We start from the raw sequence: 22807 nt of genomic DNA on the forward strand, positions 1-22807 counted from the left end.
CTTGCATCTCACAAGATGATGGGCTTCCCAGCCTCCTACTGTGCTAAAGGAATACAGGGCACTCAAAATTTTCAAGGTTTGAGCTCTGAAATGCACATACATTTAGCAAATTTGGTAAATTTTACTGTTAATTGGGTGAGTATTGCTTGAGTTTTATTTTTCTTTTAAATAGATAATCTATCCACTAAACAAAGAATGTTACATTAGCATTATATGTTGTAAATAACAATCCAAAACATAGAAAAACAATTCCATTCAATTTATATACCTGTAAGACCTACTACAAACCAATGTTTTCATTCAGCTTTGCAAAGGATAAGGACTAGGTTAAAACTAACTAGTACTTGTTCATTGTTTTATAGGAGAGATGCATCTTGGAGAAAAAGAGCTCATAAGTTCTTAATGGTTATGGGCATATATTACATTTGCTTTCTAAAATTAATAAACTCGCTATGTAGTGGTGTCCTGGTTTAGAGCAAATCTGGGAGGAAACCTCTGGATAGGGTCCCTCTGGAAAGAGGAATTCAAGCTGGCCCCTCCCCTCACTGGTTCAGGAGACACAAACTTCAAGAGAAATGGGAAAAACTGTTTCTTTAACAAGCAAAGTACTCACAAACACGGAAAAAGTGAATAATAAACAATGGAACCTCTCATTGTTCTGAAGAGATGGCAAATTCAGAGAGTCCTTTTTGAGGGGTGTAGCTCAGCTCCCCCAGTCTCCTGTCAGTCCCTCCTGTGCTGGAAAATGCCACGTCCTGGGCCCTGGTGGGCCACAGGTGTGAGCTCCCAGAGTTTTTCTGGGTTTTCAGTCCAGAGCAGGGCTGATCAGTTCCAAGAAAAGGAAAAGCCACAGTCTGGGGAACTTGTCTGCCTCAGCTAGCTAAAAAAGCTAACAGAAAGCAAAGGAGAGCTGTGTCCTGCTGTCTGCGCTGCAGCACAGTCCAGGAGGGGGAATGCAGGGGAGCGAGTGCAGGTTCTGCAGACAAACTGCACACTTCCCCCTTTGCTGTGAGAACCAGTCTGAAACCAGTGCAGAACCTCATATCCACCACAAACAGAACAGACCACTGGGATACAAGCATCGTAAAGTCACCCTAGGACACATGGGAAGTCTTCTTTTTACTCTAAATTAAATATTCAAAATGAGGTCAGGTCTGTGGCCATGAAATGAATTTATTTATATATCCCTCTCCTGAATAATGATGTGACTTCTTTGAAAGACTAATATCAACTCACAAACCCTTCAGTGTAATAATTCCTATCCTCTGTGGCTTTATATCTCGAGGGAGACAATATATTCTTGTGGTAGAAGATAAGAACTTTAGGAGACCTGTGTTTAAGAACTGAGGTTTGAAAGAGTAGGAACCAAACTGTATCTTTAGAACTATCCTTCAGTCACCTTTCTTTGAATTTCTCCACTGTAGCAGTATTTATATGCCTATGTAAAGCAATTTAAAAATCTTTGCCTGAACTGTATGCATATTTTTAATTGGAATCTATTATGTATTAATTATAATTTACAAAGAAACTATCACACACTTCAAGATCTTACAGTTATTTTTAGATTCATGCTGTGAAATGCAACTCCTGCATTTTAATAAATATTAAACTGAATACCTTCTCTCTAACTCTGAAGATTATCAACTGTAAACTCAACACAAAATCACTCCATTCATTCTCCTTTAGCCCCCTAATTAACAAAGGACCAAGCCTTCTCCTAGAAAGTGAAAATAAGAAAATACACCTTCTACCTCAGCCCAAATCATGATCCCTGAGCCCAATTTTACTTCCTTTGCACTTAAATCCCAATCCATTTTTTTATATACAAGAGATTAATACAACTTTTATCAACCAATTATCAACAAGTCTCTAGGTGAAAGAAATGCCCTGTATCAACTTCACTGAATAATGTAAAAAGTCTTATAAACTAGATGAGAAGTTTTCCCCTTCTGATTATCCCCAGTGAAAGCACATTGCACAGATGGACTGCCATCATTATAATCTTCATATAAATATATACATATAATTTACACGTATGGAAGGCTTTCTTTCTGGAATTCCTTATCATACCTTAAAAAAAAAAATCCACTGAAGGAAGATGCCAGAAGAGTAGGTTTCTCAGCAGAAAAGCACTAATGAATATTGACAAAGATGAGTGTTTTGGTGTGATCCAAGAATATGTATGAACAAGTTTAGCCAAAAATACAGATAGAATAATCTTTATAAAGGCACAATAGAGTAACTCAGAAATCTGCAATGTACTAAATCAGCCAATAGCTAAAATAATTTTGCAGTTTTGATAATTTAGAAATAAGTTCTCTAAGGGACATTAACAATGGATTTCAGACATTTGTTAGAGAATAAATCATGCTCTAATTGCTAAAATGGTTCCAATGAACTAGAAAGCACATGGCAGTGTAGAGCAAATGATGTTACCAACCTTGTCAGAAACTCCAAAACGGCAGTAGCTCCATGTCAAATAATGGCACTCTCATTTAACTCTTCATTTGAATACTCTGGAAATAAAGACAACTTGCCTTTATCTGAGATGTATCCATTTTTAGAGCCATTAGACTATCTTTTTAAAAACAATGAGTGTGCAAATGAGAATACAGATTCTTTCTTTTTACAAATGCTGGAATTTTGTATAATCTCTTCTAAATGAAACCTACAACAAATTCAACCCAAATACCCAGTACACAAAACAGATGTTCAATTAAAAAAAAAAATCTAAATTTGAAAATTATATATTGAGAAGAGACTTTTGAACCATCAATACCTTCAATCTTGCTACCTGAGAGCTACGGACACCTCTTGAACACAAATCTTAATTTCATCCTCACTATTTTGCCGCAGAGAGAAAATTGCTCTTTAAAAGAGCCTCAGGGTACATACAAAAGAAGAGGTGGGAGGAACATATTTATATTCACCTCATCAGGAGGCATGCAGGCTAAATAAAAAATAGCACATCATTATCTTGTTTGTTTGGTTTGTTTTTGGCATTTTTAGAAGTTGTTTCAGTGGGAGGTTGGTGGGACTTGAGACCAAAACTCTGGCGTATAACCTAAAAAATTCCTCCTAGAATTAGGTCAACTCATGAGACAGAGATGCAAATTTCTTTTAATGACTTCTAATGGGAAAGCATAAAATACATCATATATTTGAGTTCATATATAAATATCATAGAAGCGTTTTTCTTAACAAGGCATAAAATTGTGGATATGTGTTATACCATTTATAGAAGATAATGCCCTTTTCACTTTGGGATTTTTATGCAGAATAACCCAAATATCAGAAGATTTATTGGCTTACTTTTCTATTTACTGTGCTTTGTTTTAGGCAGTTCAGTTACTCAAATTATTGACCTTATTTTTACACTGTGATTGACACAATTGTGGCTTTTGAATTCTCTTTGGTTTTGGTTTTTTTTTTTTTTTTTGCCTTGTATTTCAGAGCAGACATGCTGTAATGGCTACACATTAGCAAATGCTACCAGTTCAAGTTTTCATTAAATTAACCTTTTGAGAGCTGAAGACAAATGTGCTCTGAGCCTGGGATTGTGACTCACCGAGGCCCTGCCCAGGGGTACAAGCAGGACTCCTGGCCAACGCATGCTCAGCTGCAGTGGCAGCAGGGGTGAGCCCAGGGCACCCCACTCTCAGCTACCTAAATTGCCATTCTTGTCTTCTAAGGAACAACTTGCATAAAAGCTTCTGCACCAAGACATCAGTGATTTAAATGGTGGCATAAGAGGGCAAGCAGAATAATTGACATTTGTCTGCCAAGTTCCAAGTGCAGAATTCTGTTGGGATAAGAGTGGAACGAATGAAAAAAGATATGATGCTTTACCCTTATATTTGTCCTTTGGTCATGAAATGAATGCAGCACAATTTATTTTGCAAGTGATGAGCCTGTTTCATGGAACCAAATAATGATGAGGAAAACTGTTTGGGAAATTTTTATTTCTTTTTTTTCACCAAATATGAATGTTTTAGTACACAACATGCTTCAGATAGGATTTCAGTTAGGACATTGGCACTGATGCTCTGCATTTTCTTATGTAGAGGATTTAGGTAAAGATATCTTACCTCCAACCTACAGCAAGGCTTTAATTGTTTCCTGAACCATCTTTGTGTCCTTTCCCTCTGAAACATTGTCCAGAAAACCTTTGCAAATTTATATTTCTTGGGAAATAAATAAGCATTTTGCCATGTGGATTCTGAATGTATTTACCTCTAAATTCCATGAAAGCCTCCTGGTTCAGCATGTGCTCAGCTCAGAAAGAACCTATGTTATCCACACTCAGATTTTACACTCAGAGCCGATTGCTGCATATCAGCACATCCTGCCAGTGAAGGGGGGCAGCCACATAGAACCTGTATTTACAAGAGTGAAGTCAGAAGGGGAAGGAAAGTGATTATTCCCCTCGCTCTGGCACTTGGGAAACAGTATCTGGTGAATGGCATCCAGAGGTGGTTTGCCCCATAAAGGAGAGATTCACATTCCAGTGAGAGTCCAGTGGAGAAGATGGTGAGGGGCTGGAAAATGTGATGAGGCAGGAGAAGCTGAAAATTGGGTTTGTGCAGCTCAAAGAAGAGAAGACTCTGGGAGAACCCTACCATTGGCTGCAGCTCCCCAAGGAAGGGTGCAGTAAAGATGGAACCAGACTCGCCTCACAGGTGCTGGATGATAGAACAACCAGCAATGGACACAACTGACAGTAGATGAATCCTCATCAGGTACTAGGAAAATAAAATCTTTACCATGATAGATGTCAAATGGTGGAAGGGACTTCCTGAAGAATCTCCATTCTTGGGGACAGGCAGAACTGGTGGGCTTGTAGCACTTGAAGAGTGAACTTGACCTGGAAGGGTCTACTCTGAGCTAGGGGGACTGGCACATAAACTCAGAAAAATATATTTAATTATATTATGAAGGGGGGAGTAAGACAGGTTCTCCTTATTAGTCTCAATGAGGCAAAGCCATGTGAAAACAGAGGACAAGGTGCTGGATGGAAAAAAGATCCATAAGAATCCCTCAAATTCATATTATTCAGAAGTTTTCTTGTGTTTTGCTATCTTTTATTAACTTCAACTGGTTCATTTAAGAATATTTAAGATTATTTTGTGCTCATAAATGACAGCAGCATGTAGAGTAAAATGTACTATATATATCAAGGACTTATAAAATGTGAGCACCACAGCACAGAATTGAGCACATGAAGAATGAAATGGGGGGCCTGTGAATCCTGGGTTTAAGTCTAAGCTCTGTGGATCCATCCAACAATGCAAAAGCAATAAATTGCACACATAGGTCTGGCAGCTGTCATAGGGAGTGACAATTCTGAGAGCTGCAGGCACCCTGCACTTCAGGATTAATACCTATATCTATTTTAAGTTTTGTAGATACTTGCAGTGGGGAAAACACACCAAATGTCTCCAAAAATTGTTATGACAGATAAGATGCTCTTGTAATCATCAACCAAATGATAAAAGGAACAGACTCCCAATCTCGCTTACTATAGAAAGTACTATAAAAATCTTAATTTTTTGTTTATAGAAGACTGACATCAATGCAAGCAATGACACTTTCTTATGCAATCTCCTGTCTGATTTTTTTAAAAATAAATTATCTCTGCATTGCTGCAAGCTGCTCTGTCTGTACCTCTGTCAGGAGGCAGTCCACCTCAAGCAACAGATTGTCAATATCTTGACAGCAATATTGGTCCCACTTGAAAACCCAGCATGTGTGACTGTAATATTTTCATAACCACTAAAAAGTGCCAGTTTACAGCAGTTGAAAGAATTTTTCTCCTGGTTTTTTGGTACAAAGAGGTTGTGTGTGAGTTGTAGTTCTTATTTTTTGGTGAAGACTTATGTAAAAGGCAGAAAATAGAACGAAAACCTCCCAAGCTGCCCCTTGTTACACTGCTTGCCACCATAACAAACAGCCTGACCCTGCTGTCTTTTGTAGCTCCTCTTCAAGTTGGGTTTGGCTGCTCTGAGCTTGGCCTGAGCCTTTTCTTCAGCTGAGTATGCTGGCCTTTCCTCCCACAGACCCAACTGCAGGCCCCACTGTAGGGTAAGTGAAACAGAGTAACACTTTATTTAATAACGGAATCATCCTTTTTGGTGTTTTAATTTATAGTCCTGAACAACAATCAATGTAACCCTCTGCCCAGAGCCTGCTTGTAACAGTAGTCCTGCTAATGGGTGAACTTAATGTTCCTGTTTCTAGTAAGAGCACAAGAATTTCTGTTTAACTTACTATGCTGTCAATACCTAATAGAGCTCCTTGCCATGGGCAATAAATGCTGTTCTTTTGTAGTTCTATCCATAAAAATGCTACATCTCTGAAACACCATCATCAGTAGTTGACAATTTGCCATCTTGCTCTTGGAAGCATTATTTCTCTGACATATTATAGGATGACATGATAGCAAATGCATGGTTCTAAGAGTGTATGTGCACATTAAAATAAATCTTACCTTACGTCAATGTGAATACAAAGCGCTTTTAGCGTATCTTGCTATATTTGCTGTGCTGCTTTTGGATATTATAAACTAAACTGGATAAGGCTGGATTAGTACTTGCAGAGATTACCAGCAACTACATTCTTCATGCACTGGTACAAAAGATAACAAGCTGTTTGAGCACTTATTCCTATATGAATATCCCCAAATCACCCCAAGATAGGGTGTGATATAACATGCTGCTATAACAAACTGCCATCTTTAGGAAGAACATAAAATAAATGCTAAGATCTGATTGCCAAGTACCATGACATTGGTAGCTTTCCAACTGGGAGATTGCTATTTTTAACACAAAAAGCAAACAAAATAAAATGTGAAGGTACAGTATGGCTCTGTTCTGAAACAAAGTTTCTCACAGCTTTTGTTCTCAGGATGCAGCACTGCAGGAGTTAATAACAAGATGCTTTTCTGTCTGTTGATGCCTGCTGAACTGGCTATGGAAGGGGAGGGCCTTTTCTACAAGGCAAGACCTCTGCAAAAAGGATCATCCATTTTTGTGCCATTTTTTACTTTCACACTTTTTCTATCCCATCTGAATTCTAAGAAAATCTCTGCAGGTATTAAAAAAAATATGAGGCACTGTTATAGATATTGAAACTAACTGATTGCTACAAACTGCTTAAAGATATCTTCAGCATTTAAATTAAAGGTTTGCTTTAATAGAGAGACCTTCCAAACTAGGCCCCCAAGGGCTTCAAGGCAGGCCTCAGAAACTGTGGGTAATTACAAGTCCTCTATAACAGCAGCTACCTTAAGATTCCCCTGATGCTTGGCCAAGGCTTTAGAGAGGCTTTCAGGTCCCAGCAGGCGGGAGGACATGAAAGCCTTGGCCAGCAAGGCTGGGCAGGGCAGGAGTGGCTGCCCTCCCGCCCAGGGTGCTGCTGCAGAGCAGGGTGGCTGTCGCAGCGAGCTCCCCCCTGCCGGTCTCCTCCTCTCCACCCTCCCCAGCACTGGGCTCTCACAGTGCACTCCTCACTACAAAGGCTCTGCCCTGCTCCTGTGAACAGGGACACAATTAAAAAAGCAAAGAGCCATCAACCTGCACAGTGCCAAAGTGCTGCTTTTTATTAATGTAACAAAATCTATCACAGTGAAAAAGTTTGAGAAACTTTTATATGCAATGCTCAATAAACCCAAAAAATCTTGGCAGGCCCTTGGCAAATAAAAATGTTAATGCTATGCAGTCGCTCTAATGATGTAACAGATGGATTTTTCTGTTTAGTTTTCATCACATTACAGACATATTGTTTGTATATAGCTTCTTTGGCATATCTTTACAAGAGAAAGAAATTGCTGCCTTTACAGAGGAGGCATCTTTTTATGACTCTGTCTGTGCCCATGGGCAATCACTGCTCACCCTGGGTCATCTTTGCTCATGATCTTTTATGACAGTCATAGGATTTCTTCTAAAGAAGAAGCTGTAAAAATCAGAAAAAATTAATCATCTCTCAAATTCAAAAGCAGCTGACTGAAATCCCACAGTAGAAAACAGATGAAGGGGATAAACCAGATCAGAGCATGGTGGCGAGTACTGTAAAATGTTTTCTTTGTAAATCAGACAAAAACACATGTTTATTAAAAAAAGAGGAAAGGCTACATAATATTAATTTACTATACTAATTCAAACTGAGCAGTGATTTATTGGCTCTGCTGCCTCACTGAGAAGTACTCTAGCCCCCAAGCCAATTCTTGGGATTGAAATATACTATAGCAAAAGATATTTTCCATATTCTTGGCTTCAAGTTGTTTCTTCCAATTGATATAACTCTTTAGTCTTCCTTTTGCTTCATTTGAAGGGTTTTTTGACTTCCAGAACTAATTTATTTCTAAGTTTCAAAATTCATGTTAGTAGAGTTTTTAAGAAGTAATCACTGTGGCAATTTAAATATCATCTATGTTAATCCTAACAAACTGCATTCAGATAATATTAATGGGCTGATTTACAAGTAATAAAACAAGGATGGGACTAGTGTTAATTCATCCTGCTGTGTTCAGATATTACCACACATATGGCAGAGAAGATTACCAGCAGTTCTGAGACCCCCATGCTTCTTCAGGCATAACAAAGCAGATTAATGACAGAGTAATAAGGTCAGCTCAGGTATAACACAACCTTTTCTCCTGGATTAGTTAGTTCAAAGCTAAATTTGGCCCAACTTTAAACAAAATTTCCTGTTACTTGTTGATATGGTTAAATATTTGAGAGCAGAATTGTAGTGGATTCTGTGTCTGAAAAAGATGAAGGATCCACAACCCAGGGGATTAAATCTCTCATTTGGTCTCTTGCTAGTTAAAGTTCTAGACAACGAAAACCAGCACTTGCCTTCACACAACTGGTGAGAAAAGGACTTGCTCTCCAGATTTAAAAGCGGCACTTGTGAAGCATAATGAAATAAATTGCAGAGATAGCACAGACAGTATTTCTGGTGAATTTTGGGCCATTTGGGAAAAAAGAAACCAATCTCATGTGCAGCTGAAAATAATTAGTCTAGCTGCTTAAACAGACAAACTGCTTATTTTCATTGTGAGAAAGAAATGAAGACAGCAAACAGTAGGTGAAAAGAAGATAATAGTGTATCTGATAACACAACTCTGTCCCAAGTGAATTCACTGTTAAAGAAGATAGTTATTACCTATAAAATTAAAGGCTATAAATAAGATGTAAATAGTCCTTGAGAAAAGGTAATATATGGCCAAGATTTCATATACAATTTCAGGTTGTTTTCCAACAGATAAATTACCTCATAATAAAACCACAAAAACATTTAATTAAATGTAAAGTAAAAAGTCATGTACTCCCATGTAATGGAAACATCAGCAGTGTTAAATGCTGTGCAGCTGTAGTGAATATTTTGTTATACCTGTGTTTATTGGAAGGCAAAGAGAAACAGGTGTGGTCCATGGGGTAAGCAAGGGATTTAAGGTGAAGGATCAGGTTTCTAGGTCAGGGATAATTCCTAACATTTAATTTCTTTGTTTATGGTTGGACTGATTTTTAAGCCTACGTAACAAAAATAAGACTCCCTTCATGGCATTGTGCAAGACTGAATTCCCCATACTTCAGAGTTAGAAAGTGCTCTGAAAATTAACCTTGTTAGTTTACAGAAAATCCTTTGTTATCTGGCTTGCAAACTGAGTTCTGTGCCCAGTTTTCTACACTATCAGGTAAAAGACAACAAAAAAGACCTCTGAATTTAAAGGGCAGATCCTTCATTTTCCTGTTTGCACCCACTTCAGACTTTACTCCCTCTTTTCTCTTGAGACAGAAGGGGACAGTTTTCTGACCATAGGACAGAGACAGCTGGCTTGGGGCAGGGCACCTGCCTTTCCATCCAGTGATCTATGTGAAAACCCAGACAAAGATGCCCTGGTAGCAACCATGGCCTCCAGTGCTTATTAATCACAGGTGAAGTGCTGTTGCCTTCTGCAGGCTCTGGCCAAGCCCTGTGTGATCAGGCATGAGAGCAAACAGAGGCTCTGACAGGGTGTGCACAGTTGTTCCCATATGTGCCCATTTCATCAGTGTTTGCTCTCTCTAGGAAAGCAACTACCCATTATCAGTGAGGAATTGAGGCACCCTACTGCTGAAGCCAAGTACATTGAGATGGATAATGGGATAGGGAGTGGAAAGCCAAGGTAAAGCATCAGGGAGCTCATGTCAGCATCCAGGGAATGCTGACTGCCTCACTCTATTGCCTGTGGTTAGCAAACCTGCGAGAGCACAGAGTCTTCCCTGCAGGACTGAATGAAGGACAGAGCCTTGTCATAAACAGAAACTTCTTAAACCAGTTGATGAACAGTAATACAGAAATCAAAATAAATAGTAACAGCCACAGATATGGGAAGCCTTTTACCACTCTGTTGTCACACACATATGAAGGAGTCAGAAGGCTGCCTGGAGATTTGAAAAGGCATCCTACTGGAGTGACTTCTGCTCCTACTCCAGCTGGGATGTCTAAGAATACCTTTCTGCTACCGTAACTTCTGCAGCCTCAAGAAAACATTCAAGAAGAATTAATGTCTCTAACCAAAGCCTTGAAAATATGTCATAATATTTTTAACACAAGAACCTTTTAGGAAAAATTGTTGCTTAGGTTATTTAGGACATCTTTAGAAATAGCTACCACCATTTCATCTTTTACAGTTCATTCAGACTTGAACAAAATTGTTAGATACATGAATTATTCATTTTAAAAAGCAGAAGATTTAAACATTGCAATGCAAACAACACATCTTTGCAGATTTCTTCGATCAATTTCCTGTACTTTCAGTCTTAAATCTCCTAGGCCACATGAACTTTTACCACAACTGACTCCTTAGCCAAGATGGTACCTTTGAAGGAAGGCACCTCTTGTACTGAGACAGGACAGAGAGTGAATGTCTTTATTGCAAGAGAGGTGACAGGACTTCCTGAAGGAGTGTCTGTGGAGAGAGCCTAAATGCTCACAGCATGTGAAAACACTCGTGTGGAATGGTTCCTGATGGGCTTGGTTTTGCTCAAGGCAGACAGGAGGATAGGAGATGCTTGGAGTTCTGGGCAACACTCAGTTCATCAAACAGACAACTCAATAACCAAACAAACTTTTATGGATCATATTTTGTTTAAACCCAAGACAATGACACTTCTGAGATGTTAAAGGTTTGATTATTACTAGCTCAGTGCTTACTTATGACCTTAATGTGCCATTATATTTCTGGTTCTTTGGCATAACAGAATAAATAGCATTGATTTTAAATAGGTTGGGGGAGGAGTGAAAGGAGGAAAAGAAGGATGCAAATAGAGGATAGAGTTCACTATGTCAACTGCAAAAAATGTTGGCTCAGAATTTTAAAATATTATAAATATTAGTCTTAATACATAAGTAGAATAAAATTGAAAGATGGTTTGTCTAAAAATTCAGCAGATTCACCAGTTGATATTTCTCAGTCTGTTTGATGAATCCTTCCTTACTTAACTTCTTTCATCCCCATGCTCCAAACATACCAGCTCTAAAAGCCAGCTGTCCAGACACAACACACCGATGCTCTTTGCCAAAGCTGACTCCTACACCATACAAAAAAAGGATGATGTATATCTACAGTTTTCTAAAGGGATGGAACACAGGCAAACTTGAATTAGCACCATATTACACTGTTTAGCAATCTGTCCCAATTCTGCGCTGAATCCTTTCACTGGCATTAAGAAATGCCTTATTGTTAAGGTTATTTCTGTGGACATGGAGCAGCATAGCACATTTTATTATTTCTCTTATTGGATTAAAGATTTTGCAATGTATTTAAAAGCACTGGAGGGCTTCTTATGAAAGAAAGCTATTAAAGGGTATTTGAAGTTTCTCCTCTATGACAAACAGTTGTATTAAAATGGAAAAACTACAGGGTATGAGATAGAATTTATTAAGCTTTATTATGTTGAATAATGTTTAGATTAATAACAATTAGGTAGAAAGCATGATGTGAATGTGACTAAAAAGAAATACTTAAGCCACATGTTAGTTATTAATAAGTCAACATAATTTTTGACAGCTATCCAAATATCTTAAGAACCTTCTCGAAGTCATGGTCCTCTAAATGCAAAATCTGTATTTATTTAAATATTGCATATCAAAAAGAAGGTAAATATGCAAAATCTAAGCACCAAAGTATGTGTGTATTCTAATGAAAACAAGTTACCCAATGTGAAAGTCAGTTGAAAGTTTTTTATGGCACTTTTGAGAGATTTTTAAAGATTCTTGTGTGCCTAAAGATACAGATGGATTTGTACAGGAATTTTTTAAATGTTCTGAAAGAGCTACATGATTTGTGTACTTACAAAAAATAATTTCTGAGAGAAGTCCTTGTTCACGATCCATTGTGCAATTACTTATTACATACTTTCTAGTTTAATTGAAGACTAAAGCTCTAGTCCAGCACTCCATTGATTTAGGTAGGGCCCAGTATTGCCTCACAAGCTGTTTACAGGCCCAGGGACATGGCACTAATGTACAAACTGAATAATAAAACTCACCTGTCTAGATTATACATGGATACTTTAAAAAAAGACAACCCAAATGTCACTGGTATTTGTGAGAAGGTTTGATGAAAGGCAGCAGAGCCCTCAGTATGGACACGAGCTGCCAGAGGCCTCGACAGAGAAGGGTGTTTTTAAGTGAACAAATTTAGCTACTAATTAAAAATAAATAACCCAAATGTTAAGTGTGGCATGTGTCCTTTTACAAAATGTTAAATATTACTTTTAATATTACTTTTTCATTTGTTATATACCTCAGCATGACCAACTGAAATGTTTGAAATGGGGGATTTTTGTGTCACAAGTCTGTTTATTGACTGATTACAAACAGAAACTTGCACTTTTGCTATACCACCTTAGTGACAAAATCTACTTTTTGGTCACATGGGAGAAAAATAAGTCGTAAAAAACAAGTAAGAAATTCAGTCTTTGAACTTATTAGTTTCAAATGTAGAGTAAAACTAATTTCTACCAATTTTGTGTAACTTGCTTCAATATTTCTTATGTGAATTTATGGAACTCCTGTTTGAAACTAATTGCAAGAAACTTCAGTTTAAGAATACATGTAAACACACACTTTACAGATAAATTTAAATTCCATGAAGTTCCATCTATTCATATATACCCATAATAATGGGCATTCTCTCCATCCCTTTCCTGATGGAGCATATCTGTTTCCCTTTTCTGCACACAGTGAGTTCCTTTTTCTCCCAAGGCTACTGATCTGACAATTGCTGCAAACCATGAAGATTTCATGCTGCTGCCATTATTTTCATCTGATTCAGTGTCTGAGGTACTGGTGGCCGCTATTGCTGTCCCCCAAAATAGTGCAGTGAAAGGCTACTGCAGTCAGGAAAAGAATGGAGCACTGACATGAGAAAGCAATCATGTAGGAAACATTGAATCAAGCATTCCCAGGTGGTGTATTTATATTGAGGATAAACTGTCAGGCAGCCAAGTTGGAAGTCTGTGAAACTTCCACCATTGTTAAAGGGCCACTGTCCCTTAGACTGGGGCCTCCAAACTGCAAGGGCGTTTTACAAAACTTAGGATGAAATCCAGAATATAAATTAAAACTCAAATCAGTAATTTTATGTCTTTAAATAGAAACTTCCATCTCAAGTATTAAGAAGACTAACAGTACTGTTATGCAGGGGTACATAAAATAAAAGAAAATAAAAGTGGAAGTGGGAAGAAGTCAGGCTCAGTGTTTTCCAGTGTCACAGCCTGGGCTTTGTAAAATACAGAAAACAGACAGGAGAGGGATAGATCCAAAGGAAGTATTTTTAATTTGTTCCTGTGTAGTAATCTTCATAGACAGGTCAGCCTTTTCTATTTTTTTATATAAAGTATCAGCTTGATTGACAGCAACCCCTTAAAGAAAACTGTTACATTAAATGTCAATGGAAAGGAATGAATAACTGCTCAGATATAGGAACCCCAGCAGCAAGGGCAACCAAAACAGAAAACAATGAGATGCAAAAATGAAAAATAGTAAGTGTAGAAATTTTGTACCCACCACCAGCAGTCATGCTGCATATGCTTTTCCTTTCAGCAAAATTTTTGAAGGCCAGAAATGGATTACACTTGTAACATTTTGGTCTTTATTTCAGTTATCCAATCTTCTAAGTGTTTCTCTCAGGTCTTTGGTCCACTTTCATTCCTCACAGAAATGAGAAATCTCCAAATTTTTATTTGTATAAATTTGCATATTTATATATGCATGACAATTTTACAATGTAGGCTAAATATGCACATTTTCTTATGCACGTTGTCACAAATTTGAGCAAGAATCAGAGAGAAGAAATTTTGTGAACATGAAAATTGGAGAGAAAAAGCTTCTCTAGACACCCTTAAACCTCCTAAAAATCTGGGTGAAGCTTCGTCAGTTAATTCAGTTGAACTCATTCATGCATATTGAGACAAACCTACTGCAAATCTGAATGGAATGAGCTAGAAATCAAGAATAAAGGTGATGAACGCAGCCATAGTGGATGTGTAAATACTGTAAATAGTGTTTTCATCCTTAAAACAGAAGCTGGTTAACAACAGAGAATGAAGTTTGAAGAGAAGCAAAATCAGAGTGACACTATCATAATCTTGGGATGCCATATATTCTTTTCAGAAGTCCCATTGAGTTCTAGTAAACATGCAGAATTATCTGTTTCTTAGCAAAAGGCATGGCTGGGCATGACTTGACACTGCACTTGCAAGGGTTCTGCAGGCACTGCAGTCACTTCATGGCAGCAAAGCCTACCTGCTGCCTGACACTATCTGGCTTCTTCACACACCCTGTGGCCAAAGGAAACACATCCTAAAGCCAGGCACCTATTCCACCTGACAAAAAAATGTGTGAGTCACAAGATGTGAAATGGTCATTAGAGAAAAGGAAGATGATTCTGGTGAATAGCCAGAGCCTGGGACAAGTTGAATTTTGGACACCAAGGACATTACTCATGTAAAAGCCTGGGTTTGACTTCACTCGGGATTGGGCAAAGTTCCCAGTTCCTTCAAACATCTGTTTGACATTACCAGACTCACTGGGGAAGAACTCAAGAAGTGCAGAGCTGGCTCAGAATGTCTTGGCCATGGAGGCTCAGTCCAATTTTCTGGCAAAGGGAGTTTAGAAGTTTAGGGGGCCAGAGGGGAAGAGGACTTGAAGGGGTCATCTGGATTCAAGCAGAAATGAGGAACAGAGCAGTTCTAGGGCAGGAAGGATTTCCAAGGTTAGCCAAACAGCGCAATGGAGAGAGGAGAGGAGTCTCAGGAGGATCTAGAGGCAAGCAGGAAGACATCAGGCTGGTCTGGGTGGAAATGGGCCAAAAGAGAGCCATGGAGCACAGCAGATGCAGCCACTGCTCCCTCTCTCCATCTTCACTACCTGTACTTCTCAGTCTGCTTACCAGCTTATATGTGAGCAGGAGTGGCCCCTTCCTCCCTCCCATGTGCCTGCTGCTCACTCTTAATCCTTCCCAAGCTCCTCAAGAAGGGAGAGGGGACTGGTGTGGGGGGCCAGTCTGGACTCAGTGCCTGTGGTGGGGTGAGGACTATGGATGAGCTGAGGAGGTGAGGGCAGGTGTTGGAACAGCTTTAAATCCATGTGCTGGGGAATGGGAGTCCCCAGGGTGCAACCCCAGCCCCTTCCTGTGGGACAAGTGGTGGGGACATTGCTTGGGCTGAAGAGGCCAGTGCCCATTACCTCAGCTGCAAAGCCTGTGGGCAGACATGGCTACTTCAGACACTGCCTAAAAGCTGGTGGGGACTGGAGGAATTGCAGTGCTGGACCAGAAGGAAACTTGACAAAGAAAATTATCCCAGTAATAAAAAAAATAGGAAATTGTGACAACTAAGGGAGAAAATGCATCAAGATGATTATACAAATTCCTGGAATAGAATGGGGAAATGGACTAAAAGAAATTGTGACTTTGTCCAAGAATAGGAGGATGCTTTCTGAGCTATACAGTGTGAATAAATAATTTCAGGATCCAAAAGATAATATCATAAGCTCATATAATATCCTGAGTCAGAAGGGACCCACAAGGATCATCTAAGTCTAACTCCAAGCCCTTCACAGGACTACTTCAAGGTGAGGCTGTCCCAGCCCAGAGCAGAGCAGGACAGCCCCTCCCTTGCCCGGCTGCCTGTGCTGTCCCTGGTGCCCCCAGGACAGGGATGTCCCTCCTGGCTGCCAGGGCACTCCTGGCTCGTGTCCAGCTTGCCACTGACCAGGACCCCCAGGGCCCTTTCCACAGTGCTGCTCTCCCCAGTGTCTCATTCCTCTCTCTGTCTGTCTGTATGTCCATCCAGGGTCCCTTGGTGCCCCATGCAGAGTGATTCTATGAACAGCCATTTCTTCAGAGGTTCCAAACCTTGGAGATGCCCAGACAAAGCACTGTACTAGGGAATACCCAGTCAATGGAACTGCAGGAGCATGGCAGAGTACCTAAAATTGCTTTCATTTATAGAAATAGCTATTTTGAAGAACTTTCCTAGATATCTTTTTGGTTCAGCATCCCAGCTTTGGAGACACAAATATTGCAGTAGTTAGCTGATTTGGATACCCTTGAAGTCACAGTCTATCAAAATTAATAACTGGCTGATTTGTCTAAGCTGGAAACAACAACAAAACTTGTGGTCCAGGGACAGCATCCAAAACATTAACACAAATTGATTGCCAGGCCTGTTTGTGTTTCATCAGCATTCAGATTTGCTGCTACAGACCAAAAAGACAAATAAACCACTAACACCTGAATGAGGGAAGAACTGAAATAAGCTCAACACTACTTTCTTTCTCCTCGTGCAGGGTGAACTCACAAGTTGCCTTAAATCACACAGCCAGCATGTGGTGTGTCTGGCACACAGGCTGCCCAGACCTGGCCCTTTGCAGCATCAGTTGGTGTGTTCTGGCCAGGCAGGGCTGCCCAAAGCCCTGCAAAGCTGGGCTCAGGCCCCAGCACGGGCAGCAGGGCATGGCTGCTCACAGCAGCTGGCACCAGAACGGCAGCAGTACAAGGAGTCCCAGAGCTCCCAGGACTGCACTGCACTCAGTGGCTGTTTGGGTGAGGAAAGGCTGGGTGGCCTCTGCCATGCAACCCAATAATAATATTGCAGGGACTAAAGAGGAGGAGAATTGTGGTAGCATACAGCAAATATGCAAAATATCTGCATCTGGTTGAAAGAAAATGCAGCAGCAGAGCCTGTTATCTGTATAATTTTCCCAAACAAGCTACAGAGCTACACTCAGATTTCAGACCTGAGATCTGGGTCTTCTCTAACTGAAACAAATGGGTGTTTGCCAACTACTTCAAAGGAAGTGTTTAAAAATGAGACTGTTAAACAGCTAAGGGAGCTGATGTAATCATATTTTAACCCAATTATCCTTTCCAATATGTATTTGTCAGCATTTAATCCCATCTGCCATTGTGCTGCCCAAGTGCCTAAATTGTATTGGTCCCTCAAGAGTTCTCTAGTCTTGGCTAACCTAACACTTTCTGTGCCATATGCAAATTCTAATTTGCAAATGTTCTCCCTCACTTCCAGACACTATTAAACAACTGGTCTTATTATGGGCTCTCCTCAGTTAATTCTTTGCCATTTTGGAATGCTACCAATTTTTTGGTTTATTTTCTACCACTTTACCAATCTCTAATCTATGCCAATGATTCACCTCTAAACCCTTGACTCTACTCTACTCTACTACTCCTTCTGAGAGAGTTTGGAAAAAAACCACTAAGAAAGTAAAAATTACCTAAACCAAACAGTTCCTTTAGTCACTTTTCTGTTGACAATACAAACAGACGCTAGTAAATTTGTGTTTTTTTCTTTTCAATACAATATTCCTTTTTATTGCTTTTATATGTTGTTTTTATTTATGCAGATAATTCATTATTGTCTGTAGTTACTATTTTCGTCCATTTACCTGCAACTTCAATGAAGTCCCCTGGTTTCAAATTCTAAGTGCATTTTTAATTTTTTTTCAGTAAGTAGGTCCAATATTTGCTATCCAAGCTAATAAAAGTTCAGGTAATGGTATATCTTCTGAAAGAAAATAATCTGTGCCTTGACAAAAGTGATTTAATTCAAATGTAAATAAAACCATGGTAGGGCAAAGTCAGCTGAAGTAGTTATAACAGTTTAAAAACTTATGAAGTTTAATACTAAATGATATTTCTGTTTTTATGCGTTAAGATTAAAGGTCCATAATCTGGTTTTAACTCTGATTTAGCAAAGCATTTTAAAATGAAAGATTCTAATTTTCATTACAGACTTTTTAATAACACTCTTGCAGGAGAAAAGAATCTTAGTGTACATGAAAATAGTTCCAATTGGATTCTACATATGCTTGAGTCCTATGCTGAGTTGAAGCTTGAGAGAAAAATTGTATGAATTTCACTTGCATGAAAAGTCTATTGATATAATCCAAAGTGGAAACCAGTTTTCACTTGCATCAAGCAAGTTTGTTGCAGAACAGTAACTGAAATGGTTATTTCAGTTGATGGATATAGGTAGCCAAATTTGTTTGAACATTTACACCCTGTGTTTCAGAGACAGACCCATGCTAAGAGCAGAATTTAACATTTGGAGCCACAGGAATGGCTCATTACTATAAATGTCTGCAATACTACTCAAGAGAGATAATGTTCTAGTCAGGATAATAATTATCATTTAACTGAACTGCAAATGTAAAAACCAGGACTCTCAAAATCCAGACATCTACGAATTGAAAGAAACAGGCATTACTTTTTTAACCACTTGAATTCCTCCCCCTAGAGGACTACTGCAATGCTCAAGGGGGATGATTGCACATTGCAGTGCAGTCAGCACCAGCACATCTACTGAATGGACACTGCACCTTCTGCTGGGCCTGCTTTTGTACTGAGAGCAGCCAAGTTTACTGTATCCACATATGAAAAAAAGAGTAGAAGATTCCTTCAAGAAGCTCAAATGTGAGTTAAAAGCAACAAAGTGACTATGGTGTAATCCTTACTGCTTATATATACCAGAATAGTATCAACAATCTTTTTCCAGTACAACCGCCAGCGAGCAAGGAATAGTACTAGACTAAACACAGAATGTAAAAGAGCGTAGAGAATTGGGGTCTGTGCTAAAAGAAACGTGAAACCCCAATGAATGGAGCAGAATGAATTGCAGACCATTCAGAGCAGCATTATAGGTTTCCCACGTGGGCACTAACAGCTGAGTTCCACAAGGTTTTGGCAACAGTACAATTTGCAACAACAACAACAAAAAGAGTTTGCTGAATTATTTAAGCATGAAATCAACATACCTCAGACAAAACTAGCCAATGTGTGTTAAGCTAAATAACTTTAAAATAAAGCACTGAATCTGAGCGGGAATGCAGCGACTTTAATTCACCCCACTTGGTACACTCTTATTTCTCTGGAAATGCAACCTGACTGTAGGGCAGGCTGCCCAAGGCAGAGCACTGCTGCAGAGCTTTCCTTGCAGTGTGCTCACTGGAGTGGGCTGGGAGGGGGAGGAGTTGTAGGAGGATGTACACCTCCTTCTCCTCCCTTCCTTTTGCTCTGTTTAGCTCACATAAATTCATAGTGATGTGATCCCTGCCATCACTAGTCTTATTTGCTGGTTCATGTTGTTGTTCACAGAACACAGGTGTCTGTCATTTTTTGGGTAAAAGATAGCCTTGCAAGAAACACACCTTTTCCCTTTCTCCCTCCACTGATTTTCTTCAAAGGTGAAAAGAACAATCACCTTTTGCTGGGTACTCAAATTTCTTTTGGTTTTAGGCTCCCCCCACTTTTCCTGCACAGTAATCTCATGGTACAACACATACATTTTTAGAACTTCTTTTTCATATGGCATGGCCCTGAGTACAGCTCACACAGGGAAGTTCTGGGAGAAATGGTGGGTGAGAACAGAGGCTGTAATGTATTCATAGGCCTTTCAGGATGCTTGCATTGCAAGCATCACACACTTTCAATGATTCAATGATGCAGAAACACTGCCCAGACCTTCAAACAACAGACAGGCACAATAACCAAACTATCAAACATGCACAGCCATAGTGGCGGAAAACATGCAGCAGGTTTGGATCTTTTTTAAAAGTAAAAAAAACTCAATTTCAGAGGAATTCTCTTAGATGAACATTCTTGGGTGGAGCAAATCAGCCAGGAGCATTTCAGACCTTTCCTTTTGGTAGGAGGAAAGGTTCCTGGCTAAGGTTCCTTCTGGCAGGAGGTTTTTTAGCCAGGGAGCATTTACCACGTCTCAAGGGCAATGTAAGCTGGAAGCAGGAGAGCGTGGCTTTGCCTTTGCCACAGCGGGGGCAGTGCTGCCTCTCCGATACTGCAGGTGGGAGGGGAGGAGCCCTGAGGCTGCCCCCTTCCTACCCCTCCCTCCTCAGAAAAGAAGTTGAACAGCAACTGTTTTATGTGTTGGTGGTGATCCATGAGACCTGTGAGGGGAGTGGACAGTGAAGAAATTCTGCTCGTCCCAGTCCCCAGATACAACCATCTTTTGGAGGTGCTGTGGAAGGCAACCTTCTCCAGAGATGGATGGTGTTTCCTGCCAAGCCTTACTGAAAGGGAATTCTACTGATGGACAGTGAATCAGCTGTCAGACATGGTGAAAGCTCACAGCTCATGCTTCATTAGAACTTGGCATTAATTGCTTTCTGTAGAGCACACAGAACTTAAGCTCTCTTATCAACATAGGGACTAAGAAACAATAACAGCAAAGTCTGAATCAGAGAACAAGATGGAGTAGAACTATCCACTAAAGGCAGGAGATTATCATAAAAGATCAAACCATCATTTAATTTCTTTAGTAATGAAGTGAATGAATTTAGAAATGAACAAAGGCAGCAATTTCTTCCCCAGAAGGGTTCCTACTATACAAATACTGCATTCAAATGTGAAAATAAATTCCTTTATTGCTCATTCCAAAAGTATTTGGAAATACTTTTGAAAGGAATCTGAGTGTTAGAATGAGGAATCAAATAAAATCCCATCCACAACCATGTTAAAAAAGATAGCCAGTTATAGGACTGGGTTCTCAGCTAATTGAGGAGGAGTCTGACATCAGAAGATCACATTCCAAAGACATGACAGAAGAAAAAAAAAAAAAAGCCTGGTTTTGGACATTGAGAAAGTCAGCTCTTTCTACTGCCATAGATCAAACATCTCAGCTTTAAAGAATGACAGAGAGAATGAAGCTAAAAGAACAGCCAAAAAGCAATTTGATTTTATGAAAATAAGCAGCAGCAAAACTGCAATGGTACATCCATTTTGAGACTGCCAAGATCCACCCCTTCTTAGTTTTCTAATTCACCAGAAATACTAGTCAAAATTTTTCTTTATCAGCACTGCTTATACTAATATAGACACACAACACACATGTATAGTTAGAGTTTCAGGAATTCTTGGATACTAAACCCTCCACTCCCACAAACTTCACTCTCTAATTCTCCAGGGGGCTATATATTGTAGGAGTATTTATTTTTCTACCGTGGTGCAAAACGAAGTTAGTGAAAACGAGAGCTTGGCCTCGATGCTCCTCTGAAATTTGCCATCATACTTTGCAGCTGTGCAAGGCAGTAGGAGTGGGAAACTGCAGAACAAGAGGTCACCAGTGCCACTAGTGCTCCTCAGAGTATTCAGAGGGGTTTGAATTCAGACCACTGTAGTATGAGCTATTGTTTCCAGTGTTCCCCTCGTGGTCCATGAAGGCTGTTTAATGTTCTGTGGGAGGAGGGGTGTACTGAAATAAGAAGGGGAAGACAAGGGCATGAGAAAGATTAAGGCAAGTGCTTTGGTGAGGGCTTTCAGTGCGGCTGTTTTCCTTGTAGTTGCAAACAAAAAAAAATTGCACCTGGATTTTACATATTACACAACCCCTGAGACTTTCTATTTACTGTGCCTATGCTATTTTTAAGACTGGCTCATACCCCACCTTAACACTCCATTTGAGATGCACTACATGTGCACTCACAGGAGTTACAGTGGCACCAGTGCTGTACGGGATAAGAAGACCCCAGTGTTGCTGTAACTTCACTGGAAGGTAAGGATGTTCACTTTAAGAGTCCATATTTTCTCCCAAGATGCCTGCAGTAGTGTGGATTCTAGTTGGACTAATAGTGTTGCAGTCCTCATGTGCACATCCAGCTGCTGGAAAAGTTATAATCTAAATCACATATTCTTTTTCAGTGATTGTATGATTTGTATAAAATGATTTATACTAAATTTCATTGCAGGTAAAGGTAAATTACATGAAATTTTACTAGTGTCAAGAAGGGATTTTACTTTATTTGAACTTAAAAGCTGGTCTTCCAAAAATCACATTGTCACAGTTAGTTGAGAATCTGGATTTTTCCTGCTATGCAAGAACAATTTTCTGTCTGATTTCAAAAAGGTATAATGTAGATTAACAGTTTTTAGTAATTTTCATCATCATTCTCCTGGGCCACTTTTGCATTAAGGATTGATCTGTTGGGGACATATTTTTTTTTCTTTTTCTCCTGACATCCATAGAATCCACAATGGCATCAACTCACTTCCTTATAAAACAGAGAATTTCTCCCAGTTTGTTCTTTATGGTTATTCATCACCGGTGATTGAGGTCAGAGGCCCTTTTGGAAGTGCAATCTAGTGCAATTCTATAATACCTTGTAAACATTTAAATCTTTTTTTAGAATTATTTTGCCTTTCTAGTCTCACTCACAGAAAAGTGCCTTTCTGTGCCACTTTTCAGTTGATCTAAAACTAACATTAAAACTTATAAATCTAATT

The 22807-nt window shown here is 39.4% G+C and overlaps 1 long non-coding RNA gene across 1 annotated transcript in view; it reads left to right on the forward strand.

Moving 5' to 3' along the window:
- Positions 1-6082, forward strand: part of LOC136560333 (uncharacterized) — an 88011-nt gene extending 81929 nt beyond the window's left edge. Inside the window, exon 3 of the long non-coding RNA XR_010784122.1 lies at positions 5974-6082. This is a non-coding gene — a long non-coding RNA (uncharacterized lncRNA). The remainder of the gene's footprint in view (positions 1-5973) is intronic.
- Positions 6083-22807: the final 16725 nt, after the last annotated feature.

The sequence above is a fragment of the Molothrus aeneus genome, chromosome 9, assembly GCF_037042795.1.
Source record: "Molothrus aeneus isolate 106 chromosome 9, BPBGC_Maene_1.0, whole genome shotgun sequence".
NCBI classification, from domain to species: Eukaryota; Metazoa; Chordata; class Aves; order Passeriformes; family Icteridae; genus Molothrus; species Molothrus aeneus.